The sequence below is a fragment of the Colius striatus genome, chromosome 12, assembly GCF_028858725.1.
Source record: "Colius striatus isolate bColStr4 chromosome 12, bColStr4.1.hap1, whole genome shotgun sequence".
Lineage (NCBI taxonomy): Eukaryota > Metazoa > Chordata > Aves > Coliiformes > Coliidae > Colius > Colius striatus.
In genome coordinates this window covers 27,431,635-27,447,698 of record NC_084770.1, presented here as the reverse complement: position 1 = coordinate 27,447,698, position 16,064 = coordinate 27,431,635, and the positions used below count along the sequence as shown (strand labels likewise).

The 16,064-nt window shown below is 40.2% G+C and overlaps 1 protein-coding gene across 1 annotated transcript in view; it reads right to left on the bottom strand.

Moving 5' to 3' along the window:
• Positions 1-4,284: 4,284 nt before the first annotated feature.
• Positions 4,285-16,064, bottom strand: part of AMER3 (APC membrane recruitment protein 3) — a 31,404-nt gene continuing 19,624 nt past the window's right edge. The window contains exon 2 of the mRNA XM_062005849.1: positions 4,285-4,563. The gene's annotated coding sequence lies outside the window, so the exon portion shown is untranslated. The remainder of the gene's footprint in view (positions 4,564-16,064) is intronic.

Sequence of the window (16,064 nt, the reverse complement as noted above, 5' to 3'; positions counted from 1 at the left end):
TCAGTCTGGAGAAGAGGAGACTGAGGGGGAATCTCATTAATATTCACAAATATCTAAATGATGGGTGTCAGGAGGTTGGGACAGCACTTTTTTCTGTTGTATCTAGCAACAGGACAAGGGGTGATGGGATAAAGCTGGAACACAAAGGGTTCCATTTAAACGTAAGAAAAAACTCTCTCACTATAAGGGTGAGAGACCCCTGGCCCAGGCTGCTCAGGCAAAGTGTGGAGGCTCCTTCTCTGGAGGTCTTCAAACCTGCCTGTACACGTTCCTGTGTAACCTGATCTAGGTGGGACCTGCTTTGACAGGGAGGTTGGACTAGATGATTTCTAGAGGTCCCTTCCAACCCCTACCATTCTGTGATACAGTTAAGACTTATAAAGACTGGACATTTCAAGATATGTCTAGAAATTAGTACTTTCTTCCAAGAAAGTAATTTATGACCAGGTAGTTTATGAAGCGTGTTGTGAAAGGTATGGATGAGTTTTCTTTAAATAGATTAGGACTATATAGAGACCAGAACTTCCCTTCTCCTTAAATATGGCACTTCCCAAGGCTGTAAGTGCTTATGTTTAGAAACTAATCCCTTTTCCAAATGGCATATGCTTGATAATCACTTCCTCAGGATAAGATTACAGTGGATAGTATTTTTATCTCAGTATTCTGAGTCTCCCAGTGCTGATTGACTGATAAGCCAAGCTCTCCTACACATAGAAGCATTAGAGAAATAGTGAATTTTGCCTCTATAGGCTTCCAATATAGGCTGGGCATTAATAAAACACAAATTATTTCTCTTCATAAACAGCAGTGTGGGAATTTGCAGTTCTGGATGGTAGAGATTAATTAATGTCATGTAAAACAATAAAGTGATGTTGATTGGAGACCAAACATAATGTACATTCCAAGTGACTTTAATATGTAATGTAGAATATGGTAATTAAAATATAATACATAAAGCCTATGTACATCAGATATGACATATATGAAAAATAGTTAACAAAATACATTAAACAGCATATAAATGCATGTATCTTAGTTACATTATAAATCATATATGTACTGAAAGCTTTGTTAATGTGTTACTCAGATTTTTAAATGGTACCTGGTTTAGATTTCTTCCCTATTCTTGAATTTAACAAGTTTTCACAAAGCCTCTTTTTAGGTGCATAGTCACACCGTTATTAATGTATATATAGGGTGCACATACATTGTCCATCCAAGAGTGCCACCAATCTTTATCCTTTTCATCGAGCATAAGCCAGCATTGTCTCTTACATACCCCTCAGTTTACCTGCAACTTCATTGTGCATCCTGTGCAATTGCTGCAGAGCATATGCTGTATTTGCATAAGCAAATGCCACCAAATGCTCCAACTTACTTAGAACAATGAAATACTGTAAGCATAGCAAGAATTACTCTAGGACTTGTTGCTAAGTTCATGTCACTTACATTTGACTGGAAAACCTGAATGCCATTTAAATACTTTGCTTTTGGAGGGAATACCTACCTGACAGTTCCTATGGGTCTGATACTTGTTCCTACTCTTTTTTTCCAGACATTTTTACTATTATAAGGTCATTTACACTCTAGTTCTATAAAGTGGTAAGCACTCTCTCCTTTCAAAGAATGTGTGGGGTTTTATTTAGGGTACTTGAGTACCTGGTCTATGTGCTGGGAGTTCCCAAAACAACTCTAGTGAACTCTGCGTTAAAAGAAGGAATGTCAAAGATTAATATCTTTAGCAGAAATATATTCCTTCCAGAACATATTTCTACATTTTAGGGAACCATGAGATGGGAAAAAAAAAGTCTTTTTTCCTCTTTGGAAGTTGTCTTCTGCACAAAAGTACTGATCTTACAATTACTATTCCTGTCTTGTGTGGATGCAACGGGTCACTGCTTCCCTTTCTGTAAAAACAGGACAAGAAATAAATGAACAGTTTCATAGAAGCTCATCTGTGAAACTGTGGGCTATGTGTGTCAATGCTGAGCCTGTATAGAAGTAAAAGCCCATCTTCCCTGTCTGCACCCATTCCCTGTGGTTTGTAGCACAAGGGAACCACTGTCCTGCCACTGGCAGTGGCACAGGGTCCAGCTTTAGAGTCAGTGAGGAGAGCAGAAGCTTTACAGAGAGGGAAGCTGTTTGCTTCTCTGTATGAAAGGCAGAGACCACAAGAGAGGTTACTTTTGTTAGCTGCAGCAGGTACTGTGTAGCTCTGAAAGATGAGTAGCACTTAGAGAAGAGCAGCAGCAGCAGGAGAAAGAAGACATCAATTTGGGAGAGAAATCATGTTAGACAAATTATTTTTGGCTCTGTGGCTGTAAGGCAGGAGAAATTATAGTTTCCTTTGAAATATCGTCTGCTTTGCTGTGTGGTAACAAGGTGTTTTTTCTCCTTCTTTTGCCTTTCTTTTCCTCCATGATATTGGTTACTTAGCCTGAAATCTAGGGAAGAGATGTGCAGTATGCTACTAGGGTTGAGAAATTCGGCCTCTACTCCCTCGAGGCACTTGGTGAGAGTGAAGGGAGTGTTGATGAGTGAAGATAGGGAAGGAGGCTGGTTATACTAGATACAAAAGGAAAGAGATCACTTGTGTGAAGAACAACTAGGTTTTGTACACAGTTTGTTGCTGGAATGTTAAGCCCTGTGTTTATTGTTATTAGATCAGCCCAAATATAATGTGTCATTTAGTATGTTAGGAAAGAATGCTTGTGTGATGAGCTATTTGACATCCCAGGATTTTATAGGTTAAATGGCAAATTCTCACTGGTGTCCCATGGCACAAAACTATGTCTCTGAACAGGGTCTTGGACACCTATAATCTATCTTTTCAGGACATACTTGTGGTAAATTGATTGCATTCTGAAAGTTGAATTGTATTGGCAGTCTTGAGGTGTTGGAGAGAGAACTTCTCTCTTCCTGGTAATCATAGAGTAATACTGAGAGAGTGCATACTATATTTAGTGGACTTGATTTCATCTTATAGCATCATAGTCTAGATGCATTAAGCCTTTTTAAAATCCAGATTCTGCAAAATGGAGACATCATTTAAATACTGTGGTTATGTATTCTTGGCATTAGAAAAGATTTAAGGTAGAAAGCATCTTAGCTTTGGACATCAAAATTCAGGCAGCTAGTCTATGGTATTTGTCTAAGAGCCTTATATTGTCAACAGAGAGAGAGAGGAGTATTTCCAGAGAGCTTTTAATCAACCTTTGTAGTTATTTGTCATCTCCTGTTTACTGTAGACACAGTATGGACAGTTATCTTGATGAATAAAGCTAAATGAGATTAATTCTTCCTCACTTGAGTGAATTTTAAGTATAAGGTTATCTTCTTCTATACCAAGGTGTGAGCTCACTGTTGAGTCAAGAAAGAATTATTTTCCCCTTGCTTCAGTCCCTAACCTCATAAGTCCTTCTACTTTACCCCAAGACAGCGAATCTCAGGGCAAAGATACTGTCTCTAAACACTGTCTGAGGCAGGATGCTAGATGAGGAGGTTGTCAAGCACTCTTCAAGCATATGGTGGTCAGATGGGACCATTTGGCCATCTGGTTCTACCTACAAAGCATAATTGGGTTTTTCAATTTCTTCTCAGAGCATAGGACAGCCAAGACCGGATTTGAACTGGGGTATGAAAAATAATGACTGTTCTGTTAAACTGACTCCAAGGATGCCACAAAAAAGAGAATCTGAAAACTGGTTTAACAGTCTATCCTGCTGAGTACTTTGAGACTGGCTTATAAATTGCAGAAGACTTTAAATAAGTACAGCCATTTTCATGGATATAAACAGCATATTTTCTCTCCTTTAAAACAGAATCAAATGTTATCTTTTTGATGGCAATTTTCAGGTCTACCTCTTTATCCTACTCACCATTTATGCTACATGATAAATACGTGTCTTTGGACAATATAGAGCATACTATATTATGCTTCCTGATGTTTTTATTTGTTTATGTTTACAATCTACTTTTCCCCAGGCAGTAAATCTCGCCATACTAATGTAATTGCAGTCAAGAACCTTGTTGCTTTAAGATGATTTAACAATTGCCATAAAATATATAACACATTTCTGTAAAATTCAAGAAAAATTAGTACAGTGGAAAAGAATTTCACCCTTTAGTAACAACTGCCCAAATGAATGCAGTTGTTTTTGCTTTAAAAATGCAGTCGTTTTTGCAGCTGTGTGGCACAGTGTGATAGAAACATGCTGCCTTTTTTCTTAAACCTTCTTGTCATGGCATGACTATTTTTTTTCCAAATCCTACTGAAGGGTTTTTTATTGGTTTTGGATTGTTTTTTTTTTTACAAAAAAAGAGTATCAGTTACCACTCATCTGCAGACATGACCTCAGGGGTGTGTGGTTGTCAGGAACTCCTAACTATATCAGTCAGTTAGACTAGCATGATTTTCTGTTGTAACGGCTCAGGTGGAATCTCTGGAAAGAAATCCTCGTTGATTCTGACATCAATATAATGTCATGGAACTATGTCATGCTATATTACATGGGGAATGGGGGGCAGCATCCATATCTACATGTGGATTCTTCAGCGTTGCACCTGCAAGATAAACAAAGACATCTTAATTGTTCACGTATTTATTTCAGGTTTTTGTTTGACAATGTATTGTTGGAAGAGTGAACAAAGGAAAATAACTAAAATGTGAAGTAAAAATTGATTACCATCAGAGTGCAACCGTGGTCAGATGAGCAAGGACATAAGAATTTCCTGGTTTGTTCATTCAAAGTCAATAGTGTTTCATTAACAGGATGCTGCAGTGCTTAGCATCAAAATCCATCTCTTTCTGAAGCTCCAGTAAATCTGTTACTTAATGGGCACCAAGGTATCTACTGCCATAATACACATTGAGAACGTTCTGACAGAGCAGAGGGTGCAACTACTCTGAACACTGTCAGTGCCTTGAACTGTGGCACAAGGAACCCTCCTGCCTCGCTGCCAGGTGCTAACTCTCACTCTAGTTTTGTCCTATTTTCAAAGTTCAAGTATCACTGTACCCTTCAAAGCTACATGCAGGGGCTCGTTGTGCAATAGGAAATGCATCTTCCATGCTTGTGAGGACAAACAAGTCTAGAGTAACTTGCTAGCTTTGTACCATATGCCATCTGCGGCTACCTGCAAGTGTATTATTCTCCCACCAACTGCAGCTTTCCCCTTGTCCCCTCTATTCAGCCTACACTTCTCAGCCTTCCTTTTCTTTGAGGTTCTCCTGTTCCCATGACATCTCTGTGTCTGCTGCTGGCTCAGATAGTAGTGACACTAAAACTGAGCAATAAGATCTGGACAGATTAATCTCTTTCTCTCTTGTGTCATACATGTGTCTTCTTCCAGGCCTGGCAGAGTCCTTTTCCGGAACATATCTGAATGACACGTCTCATGTGTTGGAAAGTGCTAACTTAACAAAGTCCAGGATTAGATGTTGAATGAGGCAATAGAGCAAAGAATATGCCTACTCTTCCTCCAGACAGTTGGTGCTAAGGACTTGCCTTAGGTACTCCTAAAAATTAATATCAGATCATCTGGGATGGACCTCTGCTATATTGAGACTTACGAGCTCTTGTAGATGTAATTCAGAGTATGGCTCTTGCTGCACTCAAGTCTCTCGAGCCAGCTGCTAACCTCTACCCATTGTGAGGAGGATGCAACAGAAATGTGACTGGGCAGGCAGAGGAGGGCAGCCAGTCTGATGGACAGGGCAGGGCATCCGTGTGAGGGGACACATTCACCAACATCACCTCTGTATCAGCAGGTGCTCACTCTTATGTTCTCAGAGCAAGCTCTTAAGGAAGCTTGTACAATGAGGCTTAGAAATTCTGCTGATAAAAGAAGAAGTCACACCAGAATCAAGGAAAATTTGTGCTTGTAGAAGGCTTACTTAAATAAAAAACAGTTATTGCCCTCTTACTGTCTTTATTTACGTTTTAGTTTGGATAAATGGAAGATACCTCTGTAGTTATTCTTACTCAGAAATTGATGGCTTAGATTCCCCTGTACCTAACCAGTCTGTCAGCTTCTCTAGGCAGCAGCATATGTAGCTCGCCAGTTTATCCCCATATTCAGAGTCCTGGGAATAACTGCTTTCTTCCCTGCTCCTTTGACCCAGGCACACTTCCCAAGCAGGGAGGAGGCCTAATCCTGTAAGAACCTAAACCACAAATACTGCATTGGTATTTGGCAGGCCAGTACAAGAATTTGTGACATTCGTAGGCTTGCTAGAGTTTATTTTCCTTGATCTAGAGGCTATTTTTCCACTGGTTAAATGTAACTGATGAAGCAGTTTGACCCCTCTAGCAATGTGCAGTACTGGAAGCTGCCAGAGCATGGTGAGGCTCTGACACCTACTGGCTGGTCCTTGGCTCCCAGGGCCTGGGTACTTCACCTCTGTGTGTCTCCTGTCACAGGAGCCTCAGGCAGCAGAGTTCTTGCTGCAATATTTTTACATAACAGCTGGTTGTGCTTTGTATGCCAGGATTGATGAGGCCAGTTCAACTGCAGTGAGGAACTTATCAGATTGACTCTCAAGCTGTGTTGCTCACAAGGTTTTTTGCCAACAAGCACAGTTGCTTTGCCATGTCCCAAGTGATTCAGGACACTTGTCAAAACTGAGAGTTTTGGCACCTGAAAATCCCTATGTAACCTGAATGTTGGCAGACCCTAAAAAAGCAGAGGTTTAGCATGTCCCTGGAAAAATGATACAAAAAGCTGCTAAGTGCAAAGCCTGAGCTGTTTGGATTGCTGTGAGCTCCTTCTGGTGGATGTACTCTACTAAGCTCTCAGTACATGTCCTGTCTTCAGAGAGGTGTTTCTGTCAGCTTGTAAAGTAATGGAGTTTGCAGATCTCTAGTCCCATCTGCTGTGAAAAAATCACACCAAAGCCTTATTACGCTGCTGAAATAAGTATGATATCCTTTTTACAGTGAATTAAGTAAAAGACTCAGGGTGATGATTTGCTTATTCAAAATACATCAGTCTCAGTAGTTGGCTACAGGATAGGGAAGTTCTTCACTGCTCTGAGCCCTGAGACATGCTTCTTGACAGCCCAGAGGACAAGGACAGAAGGCAACACAATGGTTCTGGCAGCCATTGTGAGAAATGTCCATGTGAAAGAAATGAGATCTTACCTGATCTGAGTTGCTATGAATTCAAAACTCTACCTGAAAAATCTGAAAACACCTGCAAGCAACTTGGCCCTCAGAAGACTACAGAAAGAATTTTGATAGTATTTGTGTGTCCTGTTTATAGCTGTGTCACCTGGTACAGGCTGCCTTGGACATTATTACGATCCCAGAAAGTTTAATCCAGAAGGACTTGAATGATTATGTTACTTGTGCAGTGAATTCGTTTCGTGATGCAGTGTGTTGTCAGCTGGCGCGCACAAGGTGGCACAGCAGAGCAGGGGATTCAGTCAGTTGAACAAAAAAGGGTTGCAGCAGGGTGGTAGGTCTGGGAGCTTGGTTTTTCGGGTCCTGACAGTGTGCCTGGCAGCGCAGGAGAGCTCCACAGCCTGTAATTTCCGAGGTCGCCATCCTTACTGCTAAGTCTAGTTATCTGGTAGAATGTCTGACTTTTTAATATTCCCTATACAGCTCAGTCATTTAATCTGCAGATTCCCCAGAATTATGGGTCAATATCAGCTCAGCCTTTCCTGACATTATGTGGTTTATCGGTTCCTTCTAGCAGCACCCTTTATATGATGCAGTTTTCATACATCTCAGCCATACCTGAAAACTGAAACTGTGGGATAGTCTCAGTGATGTCCTGACTCTCTGTTCCTTTCTTCTGTAACCACATTTGAAGATTTTTCTTGTTTCTGGTGTACAAGTTGAATTCCTAAGCCTTGTTGTACATGCTTTACATTTTTCAGTTATTTTCTTTTTACATCATTTCATTTTCTAGAGGTTACCTAGGGAAGATATTCTAATCTTTTGTTCACTGCAGCTGAACACTGGCCCTTGAAGGCCAGAAGGGATGTTTTGCAACAACACTTGATCATATGCCTAAGGAAATTTGTTTAAAAATATTTGATGTATCCTTTGCTAGAGAGAAGAGTGTCTTGGGAGCTATTAAGGTCAGTAGGAAGTTAGAATGTAGGGCCACTGGTCCCTTAAGGGCCTGGGATGAGGAATCTTGTAGCATGGCATTATAGGGTTTCTCATCTCATCTGGGACAAAGATATGTCTGTGTTATTAGCCTCAGAACTGAGAGTGATGTTAACCACCTATCTGAAGGAAGATGGGCTAATAAGGACTCCTCAAGCTAGGAGAAAAGTCTACTGATTGCAGTTGGAGGGGAACAGGAGGGAGAGATATCTGTATCAAGGAAGTTAGGACTGGAAGCCTAATGACAGCATCAGTTAACAGATCAATAGAGACTCAAATGCTTCCTCCCCCTCCCTCCCCCCCCCCCCCCCCCGCAAAAAAACCTCAACCCAACAAAAAAACCTCCACAAACTCCAAACAAAAAAAGCGCCGATTAAGTAGGTAAGAGGAGAAGGAAATTGAGGCAGGGTCTTTGCAAAGGCTGTTTCTACCATGAGGGGATGCCCTGAAGCATTCTTTGTCTCGGCTGAGCATTGAATTGCTCTAACCTTGATGTCAAGGTTATTTAATAGCTCTACTTTAGCATTATCACGCAGAGCTAATTGCTCCAGTTGGTTGTATAGATTAGAAGTTAGCTGGCAATTTTCTGATGAAATTATTTTCAGGTGGAGAATACACTACTTTTCAAAAGTTTAAATATTCTTTGTGAAAATTCAGTTTTACTGGAACAAAAAAATCCTTCCAGTAAAACAGGAAAAATGTCTCACAGACTAGATTTGCCAATTAGTAGAACAACACTGATCTTGAGCAGCATGCACAAAGCAGGCAGATAATCCGTCTCAGTGATCTTCCGTGGTGATACAGAAACTCCCTTTCCATGAAGAATGTGCTTTCAAAATAGTGTAATCATGAATTGGCTCAATTTTTCAAAAAATACTTTACATGAAGAGCTTTTGTTCCATAGTCACCTCAGTTTCCTAGGGCATGTATCCTTTCTGAATAGACTTGAGCACACTGTTGCACACACCAAGGGGAAAAAAAAAGTATCACAATTTCTATTTAGAAGCATATTGGTAGGAAACTCCCCATACTACTGGCAATACTAGGTTGGATTTCAGTCCTGATGAGGACTGGCCACCCACATAAAAAGACTGCAGCCATGCTGGTGCCCTGTGAGTTAAGAAGAACAAGGGCCAAAGGACTTGATGTTGTAATTGGTCCTTTCTGTAATATTACATCACTAAACACTATGTGTTTTTGCTTGGTTGGAGAACTCAGATTCTCAGCCTAAGTCAGAATGAGCTTTAGGCAGGGAAGAAATTTACTGCATAGTCCCTTTCCTTCTCAAACCTTTATATGCTGCTCTAGAGATCTTAAGATGCCAAAGCGATGTTTTCTAGGTAGAACAGAGGTTCTTCCGTAGCTCAAAGGCCAGGACTGTACTACAGATTGTGCTATGACAGAGTTATGCACAGCTCAACACGGTGTGGTGTGACCTGACAAACACTAACGTTGCCAGAAACCACCTGTGTAAAAAAAATGGCTTGTCACTCCCAGAGAATCAAGAAGTTATGCTGCAAAAACTCTTTGTGCTGCTATAAGCTGCATTTGCCTTAGAATGCTGTGCCAGCATAGCATGCTGAATAGTATTATAATGCATAATGCCTGTGCTGACAAAGCACTCTGAGTGTGCACCTAGCCTAACCTGCTAGCCCTTCTTTTCCTCAAGATACACAACAGAAAGGGCACAAAAAGACCCAACTCCAGAGCCTCCTGAACTGTTTCTTGCTGAGAAATGTAGTCATGGAGTAGTAACAGCGTCCCTGCGTGTTCTGCAAATCTCTGATGTGATTTCATAAGTACCCAACTGTCCCTGCAACCTAAAATATCATCAAATGCTCTTTGCATTTGATTGCAGGGGTAGGGACAGGCTGTCAGAATTTATCTGTAATCTCTGATTCCAAACAAAGTTTGCAGTTTTGCTGTCTGCAGCTTGTTCCCATCCTCACTGTCTGCTTCACAGCTCACATTCAGCCTCTCAGTCAAGGTCACAGACAGTCTGAAAATCAATTTTCCATGCCTCCATAATGCCTTCTTCAACCTTATTTCTTATCTCTTTTTATCAAAGAGCTGCCTGCACAGTCCTATATGTGATGCATGGGACAAGTTTATACGTACAAAATCTTTGCCAAATAGGAAGCCTATAATAAAATAGCCTGTAAATAATCTCTTCCCCTAGCTATCATGAGCCATTCAGATTACTTATATTAGATAGTCATTTGAATCTTGTCAGTGCTGCATTGTGCTGATGTTGATTGAAATGGTAATGAATGCAATACAGTCTCTCAAATCCTTCAATTTAAAAAAAGAGATCATTTATAGGCAGTTAGCAGTGTTGCAATTGCATCTGGCTCATTGATTGCTAAGTACAAGCTGCCCGTGTCTGTAGGGCACAGTCTGGGTTGCAGTGAATCCTGTGTCATCTTTGTGTTGCACATCTGTGATATATTTGCTGACTTGCTAAAGTTAGGGTCAGCAAACATGACTCCAGCAATCACTAGTAAGTACCAGACCAGTCTAAGTATGTTTGCAATTAATTTCCCTCGGCCAGCTCATTTTCTTTCACTGTGTACAGCCCACTGGTCTGCAAGACACTGCAGTGCTCTTTGTCTCAGAATTCTCTCTCTCTGTTCTCACATCCAGACCATGTCTGCATGTGGTCTATTATGTACATAAAATCCTTTTATCCATATGACTAAGGCTGTAATGCATCTTCTGTTCATTTTGCTTCCAGGGTATCAAAATTTCCCTTTCCCTTGGCATGGATAAGCACAGTCTTGCCAGTTCCTATCCACTCAAAATATTATCACAAAGATGCTATTTCTCTCTCTGGTTATACTGACTCAAATGCCTGTTGTGTTGTGTGTTTTCCCTTGTTTCTTTTACTCTGTAACGTCCATCATTGGGTGATTGACCTCCTTTCCAAGATTTCTGAAGGCCAATCTCTACCCTGTCGCCTGTATCCTCGTCTACTTAAATATTTATCCTTGCTTATACTTAGTCAACAATAACAATGAGCATTGCCTCCTTGTTGTGTTTCTAAAGAAGAAATCTAATATTTTGTCCCATGGGGTTTCTTGTGTTTAGAAATCCAGCCCAAGATGTATGGTAACTCTAGATGATGCTGCCATTTCTGATGGGCCAACTGGTGCTATCTTGTTGTTTCCTTGCACTCTTCCACCTGTCTGTAACCACCTGTGGGTCTTTGCCTTGCATTGTCATTTCTGGGCATCATTTATAGCTCTTCAGAGTACACATCCAAAAACTGGTCTTTATATAGCACTTAACATGCAGTTAGTAGGAGAGTGAAAGGGAAGAAAGCCAGACATCCAGGTCTGGAATATATTAGCATGGCAGCAACAGAAATGATTGCATGATCTTTATTGTTTGATTGTACAACACTCAAAGTGACTCTTGCCTGGATGTTGTCAATGGTCAACTAACCTTGATTCTTTATCTTTCCAAGTCCTACTCATTTTTATGTCTTTAGTATACTTACAAGGCCAGTTGTTACCATATTGTTTTGTTGAGCAAGTAACTATTATATAGATGTGTGTAAGTTTTTGTAAAGCTTCACTGGGATGGAAATCTACGATGGAAAGCAGTGATGTGACACACAGAGGAATCAGACTAATTTTTCACCTAGAACAATTCCAGATTTAAAATTAATGCACACACTCAGGATCAAATTAATTTCACTTCCTCTTACTGAAGATGGTCAGACAGCAAGAAATAGAACTAGAGAAAAATTGCCAAGTGTTACATACAATTTTATTGGCTTCCTTTTGAGCCATGATGAAATAAGTCAAATCCTTTACTCCTCCTGTTATAAAAAGTGTTGACTCATCTAGAGTTTTCAAATACGTAAAGCCAAAATGGAACCATTTCCAGTTTAGAACTTTAGCTAACTTGTCTAATCTTCAGCAGAAGAATGAAACTGACTGAGTCAGAACCTCTCACATTGGAGGAGGAATATTTTATTCCAGGCACATGTGGGAAGGGTCCCAGCTCTCTACCAGAACCCCTTTGTCCAGCAGAATGGAAAGACATGTAAAGATAATAGAAGCTCTCTAAAAGTTCATAGGTCTCTCTAGTGTTAACTCAGAGTGGCCCTGGAGAGGAGATGGTGCTCCTCAGAGGTGAGGAGCCCTCATGAAAAGACTTTCTGATATGCTAATCTTTTCTGGAAAAGGGATCTTAAAGGGGATTATTAGGAGATGAAAAGCTTTTCTAACAAAGTTCCTGCTTTTATTGCAAGTGCCTGATTCACCATTGCAAGAAAGGCTGACTGAAGAAGCCTCTGGAGCTTTTAAAGCTGTTGTGACGTTTAAAGAGCAAATACCTAAAAATACCTCTCTGGAAGTAAAGCTAAAGAGACCAGGTAGACACCTTAGATGCTGAGATCTGGCACGTGCAGTCCAGGTTTAAAGTTTAGAGATATCGAAATTACAGTACCATTCGAACCAGTAAAAAATTGGCTATGAGGGGAAACACTGATGTCATCAAGTCCTTGACCTTTGTCTACGGTGCTCTGGAGAGAGCACTCATCCCAGTCTGATTTGGATCCAGATAGACTGACAAACAGCAACTGCAAAGGAGGCTGAATTAGGACACACCATCAGACAAAGCTGGCTGAGGTTTGTTCAGTGCTTCAACAGGACTGCCAGGTTCTTTAGCACCCGGGGCTGTCAGGGCAATGTTGGCAGTTAGACTTTATCTTTCTGATCTTTAGCAAAGTCAGACATTGAAGACACTAATGTGCAATTCTCCTGTACAGTGCTGCCAGTCTAATTTGTTTTGTTGGGAAGAGGAATATTTACTTTAGTTGACCTTCCCACACCTGGGAACTGTTTCTAACCACAATTCACACATTTGACCTCCTAACAAAGAGCGGAGGCATTAAAAATGTATGAAGCCCTCATGAGAGGGCAGCTGAATGGCTACATTAGCACTGAAGCTGAATTATTGATAGAAAGGGGTGATTTTTGCTTTCCTTTTAGCTATTGAATAATAGATTAAAAGCTGCACAATAAGATTATTTTCATTACATGTGTAAATTACTTATTCAGTTAAGAAAAGTGACGAGAGCAAGTGAAAAGTGCCTTGGATTGGCAAATATCTGAGACTTCAATTTTTTATGTTCTAGAGTATTTCTTAATTTTGGAGGTATTGTCCAATAAATGTTTGGATTTAACAGAACTACCAAGGAATGTTTTGTATCATTTAGGAATATACTTGGTTTTCTTTGAGTGGAATTGTGATACTGTTGGTGAAACAACTGATGTGTTCTGTATTAGCTGGTGCCCATGCTAACCCAAGTAAAAAGTGTTAGTTAACAATTGAAATTAACAGACTGACTAATATTTGATCTTTGTTATCATTAGGTTATTGAACCTCTCAGTCTTCTTGTGTGTGGTATGCCACACTGAGATGTCACCATCTGTGTAGCCCTAGAGAAATAAGAAGTTTGGTTTTGCCTTTTCTTATTAGTTTAGTAAAAATAATGCCTATTAAATCTTTTCAGGGATTAATAATCTGTTTGGCTTTCTACACTGCCTTTGGCTATCAGATCTCCTGGATGGTTATCAATGTACCCAGCAAGAATCCAGATGCAGATTTATGCTAATCAATAAACAGCTTTCTTACCGAAGCTATTACAATTACCCTGAATTTAGAATAGACAGTTGCTGCTTCATTCCCACTTGTGCTGCCGTCCTGCAGGACTCAATGATGTTGACTTGGAACTGGACAGCTCCTTTTTTATCAGCTTTGAAATGTTTTCAGCACAGACTCAGCAAATAACTGGAAGGCTGAGTGAGCAGCTTTCTACTTATATTCCTTTAGCAATGATTTGAAAAAGAGGAAAAAAAAGACAGTTTCCTTTAAATGAAATTATTCAAATTCACTCGTTACAGCCTCTGTGGAAAAGCAGAGTTTCCTAAATAGTGCATTTCCAATCTTCTGCAGGTATTTTCTTAGCCAAAGAACCAAAGGAACACAGCTGTCAGTATTGCTTCATATAAGTATCTCAAAATGTTACGGTTTTGTCAGCTGGGTATTGATTTAGAACCCACTCAAATCTCTAGAAAAATCTCCATGGATTTGTCACAGTCTCTGCAATGCCTTTTGATGGGAGGCTTTCCATTTAATTCATCAAATTGGGATTAGATTTATGCTGAATTGTACCTTTCAGCAGCCACACAGGCTTATTTCCTTCCAAATCTCTAGCTGATAAGCAAAAACAATGTACTTCTCGATACAACCTTCCTGGATGACAGCCTTTAAGTATCCAGCTTCAATCCCCATGCATTTTCAGGTCACGAGTTCTGAATGAGGATGGGAGGATTTAGTAAATTTTGTGATGCTGAAGACTGTCTGGTAGGAAGAGAAACCAATCTGAGTTCACTGTGGGTAGGCTGCTGAGTGACTATCCAAGGGTAAAACAGAAACGTGTACCACTGACCTACTTAGTGTTGAAAGTCTCCTTATTCCATTATTGATGAGCTGATTTGCTTACTGTCCTCCTTGTTGCCTGAAGTTAGTTCAATGACAGGATGATTTCAACTCTTCATTTCTGGACTGAAGCAATTAGAATTTCCCTGTTTCATAGCCTGATAGACTTATCCTATGGGATATGTACAGCTGAAATATATAGACTGAATCAGAATTTTGGATCTGCTTTTAACATCTAAATTAAGGCACACAAAACTCTAAATTTTAGTCTGTGTGGTCTGATAAGGTCTATAACGAAAAGGGCTGACAGTGCTAAAGTCTTGTGCATTGAGCTTGTGCTTTAGAACAGATCCATTTTGGTAGGATGAGTTTTAAAAGCAGCTTGTATAGGATTCTAAAGTATTGGCAATGTATTTTTGGTTTTTTTGCATTGTTAAACAAACTCCAGCAATAGATAATGCTTTTTTGTGTTAAAGAAACCCAGTTGCCCAAGATAAGCTAAAAAAGCAAATGGCAATCCCAATAAAACCAAGATTTTATTCTAAGAATTTCATTTTGTAAGTGTATTTTTAAAAGGTCTGTTTTCAAAGCTTGCTTTTAGGTTCAGCTTATGTCATGCAGGTAATTAGATGAATAGAGAGTTACATCTTAACTAGTATAAGTGTCTGTTCACATCACTGAAGGAGCTGATTTTCATTTTGGAAGCTCTTTTTCTAACTGTCAGGCATGGAATCTGATAAATTTAGCTGTCAGCTACATGTGGAGTGGGGAGGAGGAGAGAAGGAAGTCTTCCTGTGCTATGGTTAGCAGTGTTCATGATGTCAAAACAGCAATTGCTCTGGGCTGTACTAGGTTCTTTAGATCTTACAACTCTGTTATTTAGAACTGACTGTATGGCTGTATGGGTTTAACTTAATAGCAGCCTCTTAGAAAAACAAGAAAGAAAACCAGTGAGTCAGCCTAGGCCATGTCTTGGTAAACACCTCAGGGTGTAGGCAAATGCCTATATTATTTCCTTTGGCCTTCATGGCTTCTAGGTTCCTGCCAGATTGAGTAGCTTGCATTGTCAGTGATGGGGTACCACAGATCACGAGGCCTGTGAGCTGTTGAGCAGATTTTATGTTGAGAGATGAGCTCATTTCCCTTCCTGTTGAAGGGAAGTGTCTCCTATAGACTCCTACTGAGTACAAAAGAAGTTAAGCCATCCTCGGCTTTTCTGCTAGGTGAAAATCTCTTGTTAAGTTAGATATTCTGCAAACCTTGCTGTGGTTTAACATCCTTCTTTTCGGACGGTATAATTTTTTGCTAACACTAAGCTGGGTGGAAGCGTTGATTTGCTTGAGGGTTGGAAAGCTCTACAGAGAGATCTAGAGAGGCTGGATGGCTGGGCCAAGGCCAGTGCCATGAGTTTCAATAAGGCCGAGTGCTGGGTCCTGCACTTAGGCCACAACAACCCCCAGCAGAGCTACAGGCTTGGGAAGGAGTGGTTGG